Raw genomic sequence first — 20,935 nt, 5'->3', positions numbered from 1 at the left:
TCTCTTAAGTCCTCGCTTCTTGGTAACCTCCAATAGATTTTTCTGTAGAAATGTTTTATTTTCTTGGCATTCTCCAGTATTTTTTTTCTTTTTTTCTTTTCTTTTTTTGGGCTGGGAGTTGGGAGGTTGAGGGGGATGGGAGTATATTATCGCATGTAATAATTTTTTTGAAATAACTGACGAATGCAATGTAATTACATTGTGGTCAAAAATTTATAAAGGGGCTGCAGGAGTTCGCGGGTGTGGTATGGATAAAACACTAAAGTTTATTAGTCCTAATATTAATGGCTTGAACAGGTAGGTGAAAAGGAAAAGTGTCTTGGCATACTTAAAGAAATTAAAAGTAGATATAATCTTTATGGAGGAAACGCATCTTACTAAATTGGAACACGATAAATTGAAAAGAGGATGGGTAGGACAATAATAGTCTTCATTTGGTTCAAAGGCAAGAGGGGTAGCGATTCTAATTAATAAAAGTACACCAGTATTAATAGAATGCACATCAGTTGACCGAAGATATGTAATCACACATTGTAAAATTTACAGAGAAGCATGGACACTTATGAATATCTATGGCTAAAAATATGAAGTCTTTATGAAGGATATCTTCTTAAAAACAGCAGAGGGAAGACAAAATATACTGGTCGGAGATTTAACTTTTGCTTGGACCCAACATGAGATAAATCTGCAAGAACAATAACAAAGGTGAAAGCAGCAAAAATCACAATTTCATACATGAAGGATTTCTATATTGAGGCAATTAAATCCCAGAGAGAGAGAGAGACTATTCCTTTGACTCAAAAGTATATGATTCATATACAAGGATTGATTTATTTTTAATGTCTGTCCAGCTAAAAAAGTAGAATGATAAAAACAGAATACCTAACGAAAAAGCATTCAACCATTTAAAATGGTCCTTTGTGGTGGCACACCACTAGGCAGGTGAACCGGCCCCGCTTGTAAGCCATGCAGCGGGGCAGCCGGCTGAAATGGCGCTGTCAGGGGTTTTCCCTTCCTCCCAGCACAGGGCTTCTGAGCCCCGTGCTGGGGGACCACATAATGCCCGGGTGACGTCAGCGCCCTCCAGCATGGTTCTCAGCCATGTCCGGGCAGGGCGTGTAAGTGCAGCCCAGCAGCCTGCAATAAACTAGTCTGCTCACTGAGCTCAACCCGTCTGGTTGTGTGTGTTATTGCAGGAGCAGTGGAGCTGCCGCTACACATTTCTATTTAAAACACTGGAAAAATTTAGCAGAGGCAGAACATAATCTGGATAAAAACTTTATATCATAAACCACAAGCTAAAATTATAGCCATTAGCCAGATGTCAGCAGTGTTTCCCTTGAGTAGATCGAGTAGATAAGGAATCCCGTCTCCAGCGTTTTTTGTACTAATGATTAAACTGCTAGCAGAGGATCCAGATATAAAGGGCTTCAAAGTTGGACAGAAAGAACACAAAATTAGTCTATTTGCCAATGACATGGTATTGTACCTATCAGACCCGGTTAAATCTTTGGAAAAATTACAAGTAACATTAGAAAAATGTGCAAAAGTGTCTGGCTATAAAATGAATACGGACAAAAGCAAAATGAATACGGACAAAAGCAAAATGTGCCATTGACACATTTAGAATGCGATAATATCTGGAAATAGCAACTGAAAATAATCTACAGAGTTTGTATACGTTAAATTATGTTCCTCTTTTGATGAAAATAGAAAAAGATCTGCAGAATGAAGAGATTTACCGATTACTTTAATGCCAAGACTACAATATCTTTTCCAATTGTTGCCTATTCCATTACACAAAAATTTTAAATAATTATATTAGACAGTTCTTATTGTATAACAAGGTACCAAGAAACGCATTGAAAAAACTGACATGGGACTACAGGCTGGGAGGACTTAAGACTTCCAGATTTAAAAAATACCTAGCTGCACAGGCTAGATTTTTCACACTCTTCTTTGTGGAAGACAGCCCTGCTCTTGGATTCAAATGGGAATGTACTCAATGGGGGAGGGGGAAGCAAAGGATTTTTATCTATAAATGCAGTGCCATATCACTAAAAAGACATAATCCCATACTTATATGGCCAGAATGTGGCAGGAAATTAATGAAAGTATTGAAAAAAAGTAGGGATATCAATAAAAGCTCCACTGTGTTATTGCCTATGAACATAGACAATAGAATATTGAATGAATGGCAAAGGAATAAGATATATTAAAGACTGTTACAAAGAAGGAACTAGTCATTCGAACAACTAAAACATAAATACTGAGTGGCCAATAGGACCTTCCTATTGTTTTCTCCAGCTAAGAGAAAGATGGGGACCAACACTGACCCCACCTGAAACTAATGAAATGGAAAGGACAGTATGGATGGGGAATACGCCCAAATTTATAACAAAAATATATTATTCTCTCCAAAGTGAAAGTGCAAAACCAGGTTTACAGAGGTCAAGGGAAAGATGGGAGTTGGATTTGGGTGTAGTAATCTCAGAAAGAAACTGGTCAGATTGGTGTACGGACAGAAATGACATCAATTGTAAATGCAAGATATGGACTAATTCAGTACAATTTTCTGAACCAATTACATCTTACTCCACAGAAGTTACATAGATCAAAAGCAGAAATTTCAGAGATATGTTTCAGATGTGGGACTGAAATAGGAACTATTCTACATGTTACGTGGACGAGCTTAATTGAAGTAAGCAATAAATTGACTAAATAACAAATCTCATTTATAAAATATAGCACTGGCGGAAGCAAAAAAATGTATTGCAATCACTTGGAACTCCAACTTCCCTCTACTTATAGCACAATGGACTGTGGAAATGAATTGTATATCTTTGGGAAAAAAAATGACATAATTTAAAGAATAAGTATGACACTTTTGTAAAGATCTGGCAGCCATATCTGGAGCACGAAAGGGCCCAAATATACTCACAGAAAGGAATATAAATGCTGATATTATACATCCCAAAAAGTGATTTCCCCAACTGTATTATATACATTTAAAAGATATGTAAGCTTTGAAGGTGTATGAATCTGTGTGTATAGAAGGGGGGAGGGAGGAAGGGAGGGTATGTTTTGTTTTTGTTTGTAAGTTTAATATATTGTGTTACTGAAGATTCTATTATGTATATTTTTGAAAAAAAAATCAAAAATAAAATATTCAAAAAAAAAAGGAAGGTTCAGACGCTCAGGTTTCATGAAGTAGTGAACTGGATTTGACAATGGCTGGACTGGACAAACCACAGCAGTGGTGGACATTTGTTTCTCAGACTAGAGGCCTGTGGAGTAGTGGTGTGCCTTACAGATCAGTGCTGGGACCATTGTTGTCATCTATGTCAATGATCTGGATGATAATGTGGTAAACTGGATCAGCAAGTTTTCAGATTACACTAAGATTGGAGATGTTGTGGACAACAAAAAAAGGTTTTCAAAGCTTGTAAAGGAATTTGGATCAGCTGGAAAATTCAGCAGAAAATGGTAGATGGAATTTAATGCAGACAACTGTGAGTGTTGCAATTTGGAAGGACAAACCAAGAAAGGACATATACGGTAAATGGTAGGGCACTGAGTAGTGCAGTACAACAGAGGGATCTGGGAATACAGATACATAATTCCCTGAAAGTGGCGTCACAGGTGGATAGGGTTGTAAAGAGAGCTTTTGGCATATTGGCTTTCATAAATCAAAGTATAGATATACTATCCTTTATCCGGACATCTAAAACCCGGAAAGCTCCAAAATCCGGCAAGTGGGGAGAGAGACAGCAGTGCGAGTCGTGGGGGGGGGGGGGGGGTTTGAAGGGGAGAGCGAGTCGGGTGAGCGAGAGACCGGCAGCGCGAGTCGGGCGGGTGGGGGGGGGGGGAGACACTGGCAGCGCCAGTCTGGCGGGCAGGGGGTGGTTGGGGAGACCGGTATTCGGAACACACTGTCCCCCAAGGGTTCTGGATAAAGGATTGTGTACCTTTATCCAGTATAAGTGCTGGGATGTTATGTTAAAGTTGCATAAGACATTGGTGAGGCCCAATTTGGAGTATTATGTACAGTTTTTGTCACCTAACTTCAGGAACTGAATTACTGGTTAGGACTTCATTCCTTGGAGTGTAGAAGAATGAGGAGAGATTTGATAGTTATTTAAAATTATGAGCAGGATAGACAGAGTAAATGTAGATAAGCTTTTTCCACTGAGGGTAGGTGAGATACGAACCAGAAAACATGGGTTAAGGGTGAATGGGGAAAAATTTAAGGGGACCATGAGGGGGAACTTCTTCACTCAGAGTTGTGGGAGTGTGGAACAAGCTACCAGCCGAAGAGGTGATCGTGGGCTCAATTTTAACATTTAAGAGGAATTTAGACAGTTACATGGATGGGAGAGGTATGGAGAGCTATTGGCTGGGTGCAGGCCAGCGTGATGAGGCAAAAAAAAAAGTTCACCACAGACTAGAAGGGATGAAGGTGCCTTTTTATGTACTGCAATGTTCCATGGTTCTAAGTAAAAAGTAGGAGGGGAAAAAAAATGAAACCTAACTGGAGGCTGTAACTAATCATATTTCACAAGGATCAGGGCTGAGACCTCTGTTGTTTGAAATATATATTAATGATTTGAATGAAAGTATTGATGGTCTGATTAGCAAATTTATAGATTATTTCAAAATTGGTATAGTTGGATACAAAGAATATCAGTTGAGAAATGGCAGATGGAATTTAATTCGGAGAAGTGTGAGGGGATGCATTTTTGGAGGTCAAAGGCAACAGTAAAGTATATAGTAAATGGCAGGACCTTTAGGAGCACCTGATGTTCAATTTTCTAAATTCAGATTTATTGTCAGAGTGCACAGATGACATCACATACAGCCCTGAGATTCTTTTTCCTGTGGGCAAGAATTGCCACTTGTTGATGGTGCAAAATACTGCACTCAAAGTACACAAATAAAGAAATGTAAACAAACTGAGCAATACAGAGAGGGGGGGAAAAAAATCAATAAAGTGCACAAGTAAGAGTCCTTAAATGAGTACCTGACTGACTATATTGTAGAGGAATCTGATGGTAGCGAGGTAGCAGCTGTACAGAGATACAGAGAGATCTTGAGATGTCAATCCATAACTCTCAGAAAGTGGAAACACAAGTAGTGAAGAAGGTATATGGCATGATTGCTTTCATTGATTAGAGCATCAAGTATAAAAGTTGGCATGTATCAGCTGTATCAAACTTTGATACATATCCTTCCAAACAAATAGCAATCAGAACTACACGTAATACTTGTATATGCAGTTCTGATTGCTATTCATTTGGAAGGATATGAAGGTTTCGGAGAGTGTGCAGAAAGGTTCACCAAAGAATTGTCTGGATTACATGTGATGGCTGTAAGAAGTTGGACAAACTTGGATTGTATTCTCTGGTATGTTGGAGTATGAGGGTTAAGTTGAAAGAACCAAATAAAATTATGAGAGACATAGAGTTGATAGTAGGATTTTTTTCTCCATGGCAAAAATGTCAAATACAACAGAGCAAGAGAGCATAGTTTTAAGATAAGAAGTGACTCATTACCACAGCCACTTCCTTGCTTCATCATTAGTTTGTCTTCATCATTATCTTGTCCAACATGGTTTCTGGCCATCACCAAGCCTCCCAGATCGGTCCCAGCCACAATATCTGGTATGCAAATTCAATTCAACACTACTCCCAATGGTTCTCCCTCCAGATCCTATGCTCCACCATCTCTGTCATGCGTTGATACCTCGAACATTTCCAGGCTTCACTTTCCCATATGTGCTGTGGACTACAGTTTCTACCTTGTCCTCCACCAGATCCACTCCTTCAACTAGCATTTGTGTTCCTGACCTCCACAAAGGATTAGAACTCACCCAACAGACTCCTGATGCTCCTTGGCAATCTATGAATTCCAGCCAATTTCTGGCTCCTGTTCCTCCCCACTTTAGACTCCTGATAGTCTGCCAGCCACTTGAATGCTCTAACCTCAGCCCCATCCCATTTTTTAAGATTTTATTTTTAATTTTTTTAATATATACATAGCAAAATCTTCAATATCACAATATATTAAACTTTTTCAAACAAAAAACAAAGAAAACCCTTCTCCCTTCAAAATAATAAACGTTGTCAAACAAAAAACAAAAAACCCCTCCATCCCTTCCTACAAAATATAAAACCACACACCATCAGAGCTCACACTCCTATTATCCATAAAAAAAGCCATAAAAGATCTATATGCAGAAACCACATCTGCTTATATTGCAACATTTGTTATTATCATTATTATAATAGGGCCCCTATATGGTCCAGATATGGCTGCCATATCATGATAAATATGTTATATTTGGTTTTTTTTTTAGATTGTATGAAATTTTTTTTCCCCATAGGTATACAACTATTCATCTCTGCATCCAACATCCTATGATTAAGGAAGAGTCATACTTCCAAGTAGTTGCAATACACTTCTTAACCATTGCAAAAGCTACTTTGACAAAAGAAATTTACCTATTTCAATAAAATTACTCAAAAGACAAAGCTCCAGGTTGTTTGCGAAGGCCACCCATTATCATTGTTAATGTTTCAGCAATATACTGTCAAAAGGGCCAAACCTTCACACACGATCATGTAGCATGTAAAAATGTTCCTGTTTCAATCCCACATCTAAAACACATCTCTGATATTTCAGATTTTGACCTAAATAGCTTCTGTGGCGCAAGATATAATTGGTGTAGGAAGTTATACTGAACCAGTCCATATCTTGCATTTATATATGATGTCATGCTATCCAAACACCAATCAAACCAACATCTTTCTGATATTACAACACCTATATCCAACTCCCATCTCTCCCTTGACCTCTATGAACCCGGTTTTGCACTTTCACTCCTTCCTCAAAGAAAGATTAAAGAAATCAGGCTTGTGTTGACAAATAATACTTTCTAAAATCCAGTAGCCCAAGTCCTCCTGTCTTATAATCCCACATTAATTTTTCCACCTTATTATTCCACAGGAATTGCCTAATACAGTTATTTAATAATTTTTAAGAAAATTTCAGCAAAGAAATGGCAATGATTGGATGATATTATAATTTTGGCATCACCTTCATTTTGACATGGTTAACCCTTCCCACCAAAGTCGACTTCCTTTTTGATATCTTTCATAATCAAGGTTGTCAATGGCATTCTTACTTTTATCCATATTGATTTTATAACCTGGAACTCTTCCATTTTTTTTAAGTGTTGTTTGTAATTTCTCCAAAAACTCAGCCGGGTTAGATAAATATAGTAGCCCATCATCAGCAAATAGGCTGATTTTATGTTCTTCTTGCCCAACTTTGAGGCCTTTCATATCTGGATCTCTCCTTATAATCTCTGCCAGTGGTTCAATCGCAAGGATAAAAAGAGCTGGGGACAGGGGACACCCCTGTCTATTCCATCTACTCAGAGGGAAAAATCGCTGACATTTGACTATTAGTTATAATTTTGGCTTGTGGTTTATGATAGAGTTTTTACCCAATTTATGAATGCTCTACCTATTCCAAATTTCTCCAATGTTTTAAATAAAAAAGGCTTTTCTCAGTGGTCGAATGCCAATTCAGCGTTGAGGGAGATTGTTATACTGGAATTCAATTTTGATTTAGCCATATACATTATATTAAATATCCTATCCAGACTATTTGAATAGTGTCTTCCTTTAACATATCCTTCCTGATCTATATGCATTAATTTTGGTAAATATTGTCCCAGTCTATTGGCTAATGCCTTCACCAATATCTTATAATCAGCATTCAAAAGCAAGATAGGTCTACATGATGAGGTTTTTTTGACAACACTGTAATAATACGTTGAAAAAGAGTCCGGGAGAGCCTGAATCTCCACTACCCTATCTAGCACATTCATTCTCAGAGGCATCAACAGATCATTAATTGTCTATAAAACTCAGGCGGGAACCCATCTCCCCTGGAGACTTATTAGCCAGCAGAGTGGTCAGAGCCTTCTCAATTTCTTCTCTTGTGAAAAGGGGTATCTAACTCTATTTGTTCTCTCACCTCTAATTTTGGAAGCTCAATGTTCGTTAGGAATTCATCCACCTCATCATCTTCTAATAATTCTGATTTATATAGCTTTGCATGATATTGTCTAAAATATCTAATCTCTTTCTGGTTGTATTTAAGAATGTTGGATTCTGTTTTAATTGCATTTATCATCCTCGATGACTCTTCTGATTTTACTTGTCAAAAAAAACTTTATGCACTGGTTTTCCCAATTCATATTATTTTTGCTTAGTTTTTAATTTTTTTTCTATTTAAACATTTGCAATGTATTATATCTCAATTTTTTATTTAAGATTCTATACTTGGAAACCCGTCCTCTGATATTCTTTCTCCAAACCACCTAATTCCGCATTAAATACTCTTTTAAGATTTTTTGTATAAGAAATAATATGCCCTTTCAGATAAGCTTCAAACTTATCCCATATCAAAAAGCTGTTATCGGTGGGAGCATTGTCTCACAAAATAGTTCTTTTTGTCTCCTAATAAACTCACAGAAATCTGTCCTTTCCAACAACATGACATTAAGACGTCATCTGTACACATTTTTTTCCCCACTATCACAATAGTTAAGGTTAATGGTGAGTGGTCTGACAGTAGCCTCGCCATTATTCTGTTTTTATCACCGTTTTTTTTTAAACTGTGCAGACATTAAGAATAAATCAAATCTTGTATGTGAGTCATGAACCCTTGAGCAGAACACGAAATCTTTCTCAGTGGGAATGAGTTGCCTCAAAATATCAATCAGATTTAAATCCTTCATAAATGATAGCATCATTTTTGCAGCTTTTGCCCTCGTTACTGTTCTCGCTAATTTATCCAGTATTGGATCTAAATAGAAATTAAATCCCCCCCCCCCACCACCAATATATTTTGTCTATCCTCTACTTCATAAAGGCTTCATCGCCATAGTTTGGAGTGTAAATATTCATAAATATCCATGATTCTGCGTAAATTTTACAATGTGTCACTACAAACCTTCCAGCTTGGTCAATCGATAAATCTTTTACTATTACTGGTACATTTTTATTAATTAAAATTTCTACTCCTCTTGCCTTTGAACCAAAAGAAGAGATTACTTGCCCCACCCATGCTCTTTTTAATTTAGCATGCTCCAATTTAGTAAGATGTGTTTCCCACAAGAAAACTACATGCAGCATTAGTTTCTTTACATGCCCCAAGACTGTTTTCCTTTTCACTGCCCTATTTAGCCTGTTAACATTCAGACTAATAAATTTTAACATTCTATCTATACCAGTTCTTAAACTACTGTATTGTTTAGTACAGTAGTAAAATCTTTTTGATTATTGAAGTATACAGTGATGCTTCCCCTTTAACAAACATATATAGTGCCCCTGCTCGGACAATGAGGCAAACAAAAAGTCTCAGAAGCCCGCGAAAAAAGCACACAAAATCTTTAAAGAACCCCCCCTCTCTCTTTATTGCAAAACTGCTCCTCTCTTAGAGCCATTATCCCCCTTTGACCAGCTTCTCCACCCTGCTACTATTTTACCAAGTTCTCATTTTCTTTCTTGAACCAAATTTCTATAACATTTAATAAATATGATTCAAAAAAATACTTTTTACTTAGCCCCACTGTAAACACTTTGTTATTATTTAATATCTCTAATCTTCTCATAATTTTCATAGAAATTCTTCTTCATAAAACATCGATTGCCATCCGTTACTTCAGTCATCTTCTCTGACATATCTCTCATTGTGATTTCAACTCCCGTGAAACAACAAGTGCATAAAGTCTCCATCTTATCCAGGATTATACTCAGGTCTCGCGCTGATCCCCCAGCACTGTCGGGTTCAGCTGGACCCAGGGTCGCTCTTGTGCTGCTCCCTTTCAAACTTTTACTCTATGTTCCCAGCTGAGTCGCTGTCTCTTCCAATGTTGTTTTTTTGCTGTCTTGGCTTCTTAGTGACCATTTTGTTCTTTCACAGTGAAATAATTCTTAATTTTAAATTGTCTTTTTAATACTCTTCACAGAGACCTCATCCAAGACATGCCTGTCTTGATCCTTTGCATGACCACGCCCCCCCCAGCCCCTGACCTCGCATCCCAGTTCTACTCTCAGAACCATTCTTTCCCCCTCTCCTTCAAGTTCCCTTATTTCTCTGAGCGCCCTCCTCCACCCTACTTTCAATCTTCTGAGCCCTTGTTTAGCTTCAACTCAATACCTGACCAGGATTTAACCACCCCTCCTGACCTCCCCCCCCCCACCTTCCCCATGATGTGGATCTTTCTGGCCTCATTAGAGGCCTCACCTTTGTGAACCTGTGCCCACTAGCATATCCCTCACCCTCATTGATGTGATTTACCAGGACCATTCTTTAAGAGGGTCACAAAATCAGGGAGGACCCCTACACTCTGCTTGCAGCACCTTCCAGCTACTTCCATCAGGAAAAATTCACAGAAGTGTCAGAGCCAGAGCCACAGGCTGAAGAACAGCTTCTTCCTAAGGGCAGTGAAAATGCTGAATAATTGCTAAAAACAACTCTCAGTGACTCAACTATTGAATAGTATAGTATTTATTTTAATATATGTTCATATGTATTGTGTCTATGTATTGCTTGTCTGTGTGCTATAGCTGCACGTGCATTTCGCACTGTTCTGCACTGTGGACCAGAGAATGCTGTTTTGTTGGGTTGTACTCAATCAGTTTTTCATGAACATGCATGAAATGTTGTTCTGTGGCAGCATTACAGTGAAAATATTGCTATAAAATTACATTAAAAATAAATAAATTAGTGCAAAAATAAAAAGAAAGTGAGTTAGTGTCTGTGGTTCATTGCCCATTCATAATCTGATGGCAGAGGGGAAGAAGCTGTCCCTGGACTGCTGGATGCTCATCTTCAGGCTCCCGTACCTCCTTCCCAATGGTAGCAGTGTGAAGAGACCATGGCCTGGGTGGTGAGGGTCTTTGAACATAGAATGCTGGTACAATTGGATAACAAATTAACTTCTCATTCTTAATTTTTCAAACTAAAGGCTTCACCTGTCTTTTTGTTGGCTACACGGAACAGTTTTTATTTAGAGCCTATCTCAGCACGAGCCCTCCAATCTTTCTCTGATACAATGACAGCATTGGGGTTGCTTCCTGCATCATGCAGAACTGTCAATTTTAATCAACTTGGCTACCAACTCCACCCTACTCTGAAATTCACTTACTCCATTTCTCCCCTTACTAGATTGGTTTGATCTAATTTGTCCCCAATCTCAGGACACAAGCTATATACTGACATTTACTATAAACTCACCAACTCCCATAGCTACCTTGACTGCACCTCTTCCCGCCTCACCACCTTTGACCCAAAATGAAGCCTTCCATTCCAGGACATCTGAAATATCCCTTTCAAGCAATGCAGCTTGCCCTCTACTGTGTTCAATTGAGCCATCTCCCTTATTCAATTTGTTTCTCATAGTTCAGCTCTACCTCACAGCTCCCTCCAACAAAACAATAGAGCTACTTGCCTTCATCTTTCACCAAACTAGCCTCTACATTCAACATGTTATCCTCAGTCACGGCCGACGGCTGCAACTCAACTCCACCACCAGGCACATCTACCCGTTCCCACCGCTTTCAGCAAGTATAATTCTCCGTGATTCCCTTGTCCACTCATCCCATCACATCCATCCTTCCCTGATCCCTGGTACTTTCCCCTATAACATTAGGAAATGCAATATCTGCTCTTACACCTCCTCCTTCACACCATCCAGAGTCTCAAACAGCCCTTCCATGCAAGGCAAAGATTTATGTGCACCTCATCTACTTCATTTAGTCCTCCCGATGTAGCTTTCTCTGCACAAATGAGACCAATGTATAATTGAGATCCACTTCATAGAGCATCTATGTTTTGCCTGCAATGGCCACCCTGATCCCAGGTTGCATCCCACTTGAACTATCTGTTGTCTTGGGCCTTCATCCCTGCCAGAGTGAGGACATCACCTATAATTTCAGTAATCCAAAGATCTGATTTCTCGACAAATATCTATCCCACTTTTATACTTTTACCAACTTCTCCTTTTCTCACTGCACTTTCCCATGCAGTCAATAAAAGATGCAACACCTGTCTTTCCTCTTCAAGTTTATTATCACATGACTGCACATATAGAACCAGACAGTGTGCCTCTGGACCATGGTGCACACATACACAGCACGTATCACATATATACATAAAGATAGAATATAAATAAATATATACATATATTTTGGAATGATTCACTCAGATACAGGTTATTGTTCCATCTCACAGCCTGCAGAAAGAAGCAATATCCCAGCCTGACAGTCCTGCACCTCTTTCCTATTGCGTGCTGGATGGAAAAAGTCCTCTTATAATTCTTTGAGCCTTGTTTAAACAATGCTCCGAGTGAACATTGTTGATAATGGAAAGGGAGATCCTGGTGATCTTCTCAGCTATTTTCACGATTCTCTATATTGAATTCTATTCTAATGCCTTGCAGCGAAAACACAAGACAATGATGCAGCCAGACAGGACACTCTCATCTGTACTCCTGTAAAACATTGTCAGGTTGGGGGAAGTAGCTTTGCCTTCCTCAACTTCCTTAGGAAGTGTAGGAGATGTTTTGGGTCCAGGAATTTTGTGCTCTCCATGACAGAGCCATCAAGGACCTGGAAACTCCTTTCAATTTAGTGCATTTATTTAGACATACAGCAAGGTAACAGGCCCTTTCAATCCACGAGCCCATGCCACCAAAAAATACCCAATTGACCGACACCCCAATATGTTTTTGAAAGGTGGGAGGAAACCGGAAACACACAAGGACGGGGAGAACGTACAAACTCCTGACGGAGTGCGGCATTCAAACTCTGGTCCAAGTCACTGTAAAGCGCTGAGCTAACGGCTATGCTAAATGTGCTCCCCTTTTACTTATACTGTCATTCCCTTTATTATCAGGAATCCAAATGCAGATTGGGCATCCACTTTGCAAAACATGCAAGTTTAGCCCATAAGGGTGACCTGAGATTCCTGTATCCTGTCTCTTTAATTTTCATCCCACTCCCTTTTTGACCTCTGGCTTCAGCCTCTGACATCATTCCATTATAACTCCAACAAAGATTGAGGGACAGCACCACAGTTTTTTAAAATCTGAGCAGCTGATAGCCATCAAATTGGATAATACAAGGTAATCTCTTCTCTCCACCTCCCCCCCCCCCCCCACCCCGCCACTCTCTAAATATGTTGTTGCACCTCTCCATTTCAATTAATTTCACTTTTCCATTTAACTGCTATATTTTAAAAGTAAATGTTATCTTTCAGATCTGGGTCACTATCCCATCTCAAATATGTCCTTTGTTTTTAAATTTCTATCACTTTGCACCATGTAACTGGTTTCTTTTAATTTTTATAGTTTGTTTCATAATTCATTGACCCAAAACATTGAATGTTTAACTCTCCCCGCTAATGCTGCTTGACCTGATGTATACATTTTTGGTTCTTATTTGTGTCAATAAGACCACAACAACAACGGTCTGCTTCCATTCCAGTTTTGTGAATTCTGGAATGACAAGTAGAATGTGAGAACTGCACCACCTTCCATAGATGGACTGAAGGTGGAGTGGGCAGATGGCTAGTTTGCAGGGATCTTTATATATGAACACAAACATATTGATTGAATAGCACTAGCGACCAGGATTCTAATCCAGTACCGTCTATAAGGAGTTTGTATACTGTCCCCATGTCTGTGTGGGTTTCCTCCGGGTGGTCCAGTTTCCTCCCACCATCCAAAACATACAGGGTTATAGGTTAATTTGTGTGCAATTTGGAAGTATTGGTTTAAATGGCCAGAATCAGTTTCTACCGTGCTATAAAACATAAAAATTACAGCACAGAATGGACTTTCAGCCCACAATGTTGTGCCAAAGAATGCAAACCTACTACACAATCTATCACATACCAACCTTACAACCCATTACCCTCCATTTTCCATACATCCATGTGCCTATCTAACAAGTCCTTTTAATATCCCCATTGTACCAGCCTCTATCTCCACCCCTGCAATCCATTCCTGGCATTCACCACTCTGCGAAACAAAAACAAAAAAAAAGCCTCTGACATTTCCCCTAAATTACCTCCACTCACCTTAAACAAATGTTATTTGGTGTTTGCTACTCCTGTCCTAGGAAAAGCATGCTGGCTGTCTACCTTATCTCTGCTGCTCAATCTTGTAGACCTCTTTTTAGTCACCTCTCATCCTTCTTCGGTCTAAAGAGAAAAACCCTAGGTCAGCTAACCTTACTTCATAAAATATGATCTCCAATCCAGGAAACATCCTGGTATATCTCCTCTGCACTTTCTCTAAAACTTCCACACTATCAAATATCAGTATCATGCATATGGTCCTTCTCCATTTTGAGTAGTCAAAGCCAGCACTTGTCAAGAGTCAATGGAAAATATAGCACTTTGAATCTTTATCTTGTCTGTTTGGCAATTTATTTCCTTGTCAGAACTTGGAGCACTGTGGTGTTCCAAGTTCTGCAATTTGGTATTGGCTATGAGAACAATGCCAACCATCCAACTATCCCAGCTGTGAAATTAAGGCTGAGACCAAGGATAAATTTGCAAATAGCACATCCATTTGACACCAGTTAGAAGCAAAGAGTTGTCACTTAGTTCCATAAATTAGAATATTTCATATCGTTATCAACAAAAGATCTTGCTTCTCCAATTTAAAGTCTCAAATTAAAGGTGATCTTTCTAATCTCAATGAAGTTTAAAGGAAACAAACATCAAAACAAAAATAAGCCAAAAATTATCTTCCCAAGCTTCAAACAAAAAATTGCTATAGTTTGGCAGTTGAACTGGGCTCATGGGATCTCACTGGTATATCCTTTATTTCAAATTTGCAGTGGTACAATTCAAAGATGTAATTATAGTACAAGTACGTAAATATGTTTCTTTTTTTTCTTTTTTCTTTGGCTTGGCTTCGCAGACGAAGATTTATGGAGGGATAATGTCCACGTCAGCTGCAGGCTCGTTTGTGGTTGACAAGTCTGATGCGGGACAGGCAGATACGGTTGCAGCGGTTGCAAGGGAAAATTGGTTGGTTGGGGTTGGGTGTTGGGTTTTTCCTCCTTTGTCTTTTGTCAGTGAGGTGGGCTCTGCGGTCTTCTTCAAAGGAGGTTGCTGCCCGCCGAACTGTGAGGCGCCAAGATGCACGGTTTGAGGCGATATCAGCCCAATGGTGGTGGTCAATGTGGCAGGCACCAAGAGATTTCTTTAGGCAGTCCTTGTACCTCTTCTTTGGTGCACCTCTGTCTCGGTGGCCAGTGGAGAGCTCGCCATATAACACCATCTTGGGAAGGAGATGGTCCTCCATTCTGGAGACGTGACCTACCCAGCGCAGTTTGATCTTCAGCTGTGTGGATTCGATGCTGTCGGCCTCTGCCATCTCGAGTACTTCGATGTTGGAGATGAAGTCGCTCCACTGAATGTTGAGGATGGAGTGGAGACAACGCTGGTGGAAGCGTTCTAGGAGCCGTAGGTGATGCCGGTAGAGGACCCATGATTCGGAGCCGAACAGGAGTGTGGGTATGACAACGGCTCTGTATACGCTAATCTTTGTGAGGTTTTTCAGTTGGTTGTTTTTCCAGACTCTTTTGTGTAGTCTTCCAAAGGCCCTATTTGCTTTGGCGAGTCTGTTGTCTATCTTGTTGTTGATCCTTGCATCCGATGAAATGGTGCAACCGAGACAGGTAAACTGGTTGACCGTTTTGAGTTTTGTGTGCCCGATGGAGATGTGGGGGGGCTGGTAGTCATGGTGGGGTGCTGGCTGATGGAGGACCTCAGTTTTCTTCAGGCTGACTTCCAGGCCAAACATTTTGGCAGTTTCCGCAAAACAGTACGTCAAGCGCTGAAGAGCTGGCTCTGAATGGGCAACTAAAGCGGCATCGTCTGCAAAGAGTAGTTCACAGACAAGTTGCTCTTGTGTCTTGCTGTGAGCTTGCAGGCGCCTCAGATTGAAGAGACTGCCATTTGTGCGGTACCGGATGTATGTGAATATGTAATTAAGTTGGAAATATACATGTAAAATGTACATTTCTTAAAATCTCCCTGCACAATGGTTTAGGTTTCTACAAATTTAAATTTATGAGAATAGTCAAGTGGACAACAGATTATTTTATAATTTTCGTGCAAAATAACTACCACAGTTTACAAAGAGCAACACCCTACCCTCCAATAAACTTCAATACTCAAAAGTACCATGCATTTATTTAACAGATTTCTATAACTCCATTACAGGCGTTGCAACACTAGCTAAGTACACAGTTCATTTCCAGATCAAAAACTTGTTTACTATTGGACTCTTTAAATCTCTACCCAATTTAAATAAAGATTCAGTATTTTAGGATGTACTAAGAACTCAGTAAAACTAGAAACCATGGTTGGACTTCAATTCAGGAGACAAGACGACACGAACATCAGCCAGGGCTGAACCCTCCCATGCAATCTGGAAGGCAAAATGTGGGTAGCACAAGATCCATAGTCAGCTGTGCGAGATAAGGTGTATGTGCGAGATAAGGTGATAATGACGATGCCGACTCCCTTCTGGACAGACTTAACATCTTCTATGCATAGTTTGATGAGAAGAATAGGTTTGTTGCGGTTGTGTACTTTGCTGATGACGTAAGAAATGCGACTCGCAGGAGTAATAGTGCGCATATATGGGCATGTTAGGCGTCAGTATATGGGTGATGAATCTCAGATGCAGGAGGAGGAGAGTGTCAGGATTACTTGTGTGGCAGTGAGCCAATGAGAAGGTCAGAGGAGTTTAGCTGGGTAGTGTTTGGGGAGTTGAGTTTACTTGGAGCAAACATTTGCCCATGGTTCTCCTTGGAGTGCATATTGCTGAGAAGGCAGATCTTGGATGTTCAGCAGGCAAGTTTGTGAGTCCAAGTGCAATGATATATAATCTGGCTAGTAATGTTGGAAGTAAATCACGAAAATCATTAGACACCATGGTTGAAATAAAAACACAAAAAGCTGGAGAAACTCAGCAGGTCAAACAGTGTCCTTTATATAGCAAAGGTAAAAATACAGAACAGACGTAGATGTTTTTATGACTAGTTATGTTGGTTGCCTTCAGGAAAACATGAGAACTATGCGTCAGGCATCACCTGCAGTGTATGTGCTGAATAATTTACATTGTTGTATTCATGTGTTCCTCCAGAATGATGCCTTTTGCAAACCACTCCAACCTGTTGATAACAGTCCTTTTCAGGTCTTGCGACGCCACTCGAAGACTTTTGTGATAGACAGGAATGGAAAAGCTAATACAGTTTCCATCAATAGGTTGAAGCTGGTGTTTATCAATGGTCTACGTTCTGTGATGGAGACAGAGTCAGAGGACCTGACACACCCTTGCCAGTCAGACCTTGCATCGCCTGTCTTGCACTTTTGAATGAGGTCAGGCCAAACTGTCAGCCATCTAGACTGTGACATAGCAGGACAGATCCATTCCATTGCCTCCTTGCATGGGTCTGAGGCTGAGAGGGTTCTGTCATGGTCGTGTACTTACTTGCATCAGGAGTGATGCCAGCCGCCACTGAGGATGCAAGTGATGTGACGTGCAGGAGTAATAGTGCAGATGCACAGCTGTGTTAAGCATCAGTATATGAATGATTAATCTCATATGCAGGATGAGAGTGAGAGTGTCAGGATTACATGTGCAGCAGTGAGCCAATGAGAAGGTCAGACAAGTGTAGCTGGGCAGTGTTTGAGGAGTTGAAGAATGCAATGTTGTGTGTAATCAATAATAAAAGAAAGTTGACTTCCTGGTGTGTTGAAAGAAATGAGTAAGTGTATTCTTTATTTGAAAGCTGTGGAAAATCAGAGCCATTACAGGCTAATGCCTAAGCAAGCTCCATCTTTCACTGAAGAACAGGGCCCTTGTATAACCGTGGCTGAGGCGAGTAGAATCCTTTCGAGGGTGACCCCACACAAAGAAGCTGGTCCAGACAACATACCTATTCGAAGACTGAAGAACAGTGTAGAACAACTGACAGGCCCTTGTATAGATCTTTAACATGTCTGCAGCAGTCCATCGTGCCCTCAAGTTTCAAGGTAGCCATCCCGTACAAAAGAGTGTCGGTGACAGTAACAGGCCTCAATGACAGGCCTCAATGACTGGCCTCAATGACTGGCCTCAATGACTGGCCTCAATGACTGGCCTCAATGACTGGCCTCAATGACTGGCCTCAATGACTGGCCTCAATGACTGGCCTCAATGACTGGCCTCAATGACTGGCCTCAATGACTGGCCTCAATGACTGGCCTCAATGACTGGCCTCAATGACTGGCCTCAATGACTGGCCTCAATGACTGGCCTCAATGACTGGCCTCAATGACTGGCCTCAATGACTGGCCTCAATGACTGGCCTCAATGACTGGCCTCAATGACTGGCCTCAATGACTGGCCTCAATGACTGGCCTCAATGACTGGCCTCAATGACTGGCCTCAATGACTGGCCTCAATGACTGGCCTCAATGACTGGCCTCAATGACTGGCCTCAATGACTGGCCTCAATGACTGGCCTCAATGACTGGCCTCAATGACTACCCCCAAGTGGCACTGCCCTCCACCATAATGAAATGCTTTGTGTGTCTGTGATTGGAACATATCAAAGTGCACCTCCTAGAGAAATTTTGATTTGGCAACAGATGGAACCATTCTATTAATGATGTAATAGCCTTGTCCCTCCATTCCATCCTGACCCACCTGGCTGCTGTTCATTGACTTCAGTTCAGCGTTTAATACAATCATACAACACCCTCTCTGTAACTGAATTGTAAATTTCAATTTCCTAACTGAAAGACCGCAGTCTGTCCAGGTTGGCAGTAGAACATCAGGCCCATCATGCTGTGCACTCGGGTCCCTCAGGGCTGTGTACTCAGCCTGCTCCTGTTCACGATACTGACCCATGACTGCGACATCAGATCCAGCTCCAGCAGTTGGCCCCGTCAGCAACAAAGATTTGCAATGTAGAGAAAAAGTGGAAAACTTTGTGAAATGGTGCGAGAATAACAACCTGAGTCTCAATGTTGTCAAGACAAAGGAGATGATTGTGGACTTTAGGAGCACCTGGGATGACCATTAATAGTTCGATAGTGCAGAGTTACATTTCTCACAAGTTTAAGAAGTGACACATCTTGGACACACATCACCTCATTTGCCAGGAAGGTACAACACCGACTGTACTTCCTTAGAAGGCTGAGGCAGCAAGATCATCAACCAGCATTCTGTCAACTTTTGACAGGAGTGCTATCAAGAGCATCCTGGCCAGCCATGTCACAGTTGCTGCAGAGCTTCAAATTGGAGGACAATCCACAGGACCATAAAAACAGTATAGAGGATCACTGGGATCTCCATCCCCCACCACCCCATCAATGTGATTAATCAGGATTGTTATTTAAAGAGGGGTCGCAACACACACACACACACACACACACCCACACACACACACACACACCCACCATTATCTGTTAGGTCCTGTACATGTGTGTAATATTTTACAAACTGCATGTAATGAGCAACAATAGATGATGTTTAATGAAAACACTAATTTTATTTCTTACTCTTAAACTATAGCAGTGGTTCTCAACCTTTTTCTTTCCACTCATATACCACTTTCAGTAATCCCTAAGCCAACAGTGCTGTGATTAGTAAAGGATTGCTTAAGGTGGTATATGAGTGGGAAGGGAAGGTTGAGAATCACTGCTCTAGATCTAATTCTTACATAAATATTTTGCTTGATAAAAATTGTCATTGGCCCATTTCCTTTGGAGTTATGAAACCGTGCACATAACAAGCCAATTAGGTACAATTAAAACAGTGGTTTTCAAACTTTTTCTTTCCACCCACATACCACCTTAAGCAATCCCTTACTAATTACAGAGCATCTATGGCATAGGGAATACTTGTTCAAGTGTAGGTCTTTAAACTTGATGCCCACATTTAATGTTCAACTGATTGGAAGACTGCAGTTGCAGCTGCTACAGACACACAAATTCTTCTTGCATTGCCTTTGAAAAAATGTCCATCCGCACAAGCTCTGGTCATAACACTCCTGGTCCTTTTGTAGGCAAGACTTGAGTTGGACAGCCTCCAAGAAGTTGGCACCAGTCTCTCCAAGTACCTTCACTGCTAGTCACGCTTAAAATGAAGCAGTCTTTCCAAGAGACCACCACTGTTAGTCACAATCAAAATGAAGCCCTTTGCTTCCCAAAAATACCCTCTTGGCACAGGTCAGTACACCGAGAAAGTTCAGTCATCCACAGAGCATGCTTGCTCTGAATTCCACAAAAATGGCTGGCCACGAGCTGCTTCAAAAAGCTGCTTTCTCTACAGTAGCCACAATGGTTCTCCCTTGCAAAATTAGTGCCTTTGCAACTGTATAGAATTATCGATGGGCTATGACGTGTTGTGCTTGTGTGAAATGTTAAATGTTATCTGTGGCCATTCAGTCCCTCCAGTCTATACTATCTCTTAGTGATAAAACGTGAGCTCGTCATAAATGAATGGGTTGATAATATTTGAAGATAACAGAATTATATAGCTTAGGTTACATAGTGGGCTTGGTTTTAGCACACGTCACAGCATATTTGACAAATATTGTCACAAGGAGAGAACAATAACACATTTGATGGTCTGAATGGCCCAATTTCCTTTATCTTGTGAAGATGCTAGTTTGGAAACACCAAATAAAGCCAACAAGCCAATAATGGAATTAATATTGATCACAATGAATGTCAGGACAAAGTGTGCTTGAAGGGAACAGTATTGGATACATTCAGCCTTGTGCTGCAAACTCCAGATCCATTGGAGTGCCAGGTGCCAGACTTTGCAAAATCAAATGTTGGG

The 20,935-nt window shown here is 40.4% G+C and overlaps 1 protein-coding gene across 10 annotated transcripts in view; it reads right to left on the bottom strand.

Moving 5' to 3' along the window:
* ralgapa1 (Ral GTPase activating protein catalytic subunit alpha 1) overlaps nucleotides 1-20,935 on the bottom strand; it is a 251,767-nt gene that overhangs the window by 207,227 nt on the left and 23,605 nt on the right. Inside the window, exon 1 of one of the 10 annotated variants that reach the window (XM_069916819.1) lies at nucleotides 14,158-14,415. The exons of the other annotated variants lie outside the window; for them this stretch is intronic. The gene's annotated coding sequence lies outside the window, so the exon portion shown is untranslated. Of the gene's footprint in view, nucleotides 1-14,157; nucleotides 14,416-20,935 lie in introns of those variants that run through there. 10 annotated transcript variants of the gene reach the window in all.

Source organism: Narcine bancroftii, chromosome 2, assembly GCF_036971445.1.
Source record: "Narcine bancroftii isolate sNarBan1 chromosome 2, sNarBan1.hap1, whole genome shotgun sequence".
NCBI classification, from domain to species: domain Eukaryota; kingdom Metazoa; phylum Chordata; class Chondrichthyes; order Torpediniformes; family Narcinidae; genus Narcine; species Narcine bancroftii.
Note: the sequence above shows the minus strand (reverse complement) of the source record. Positions and strands in the feature narration are given on the sequence as shown.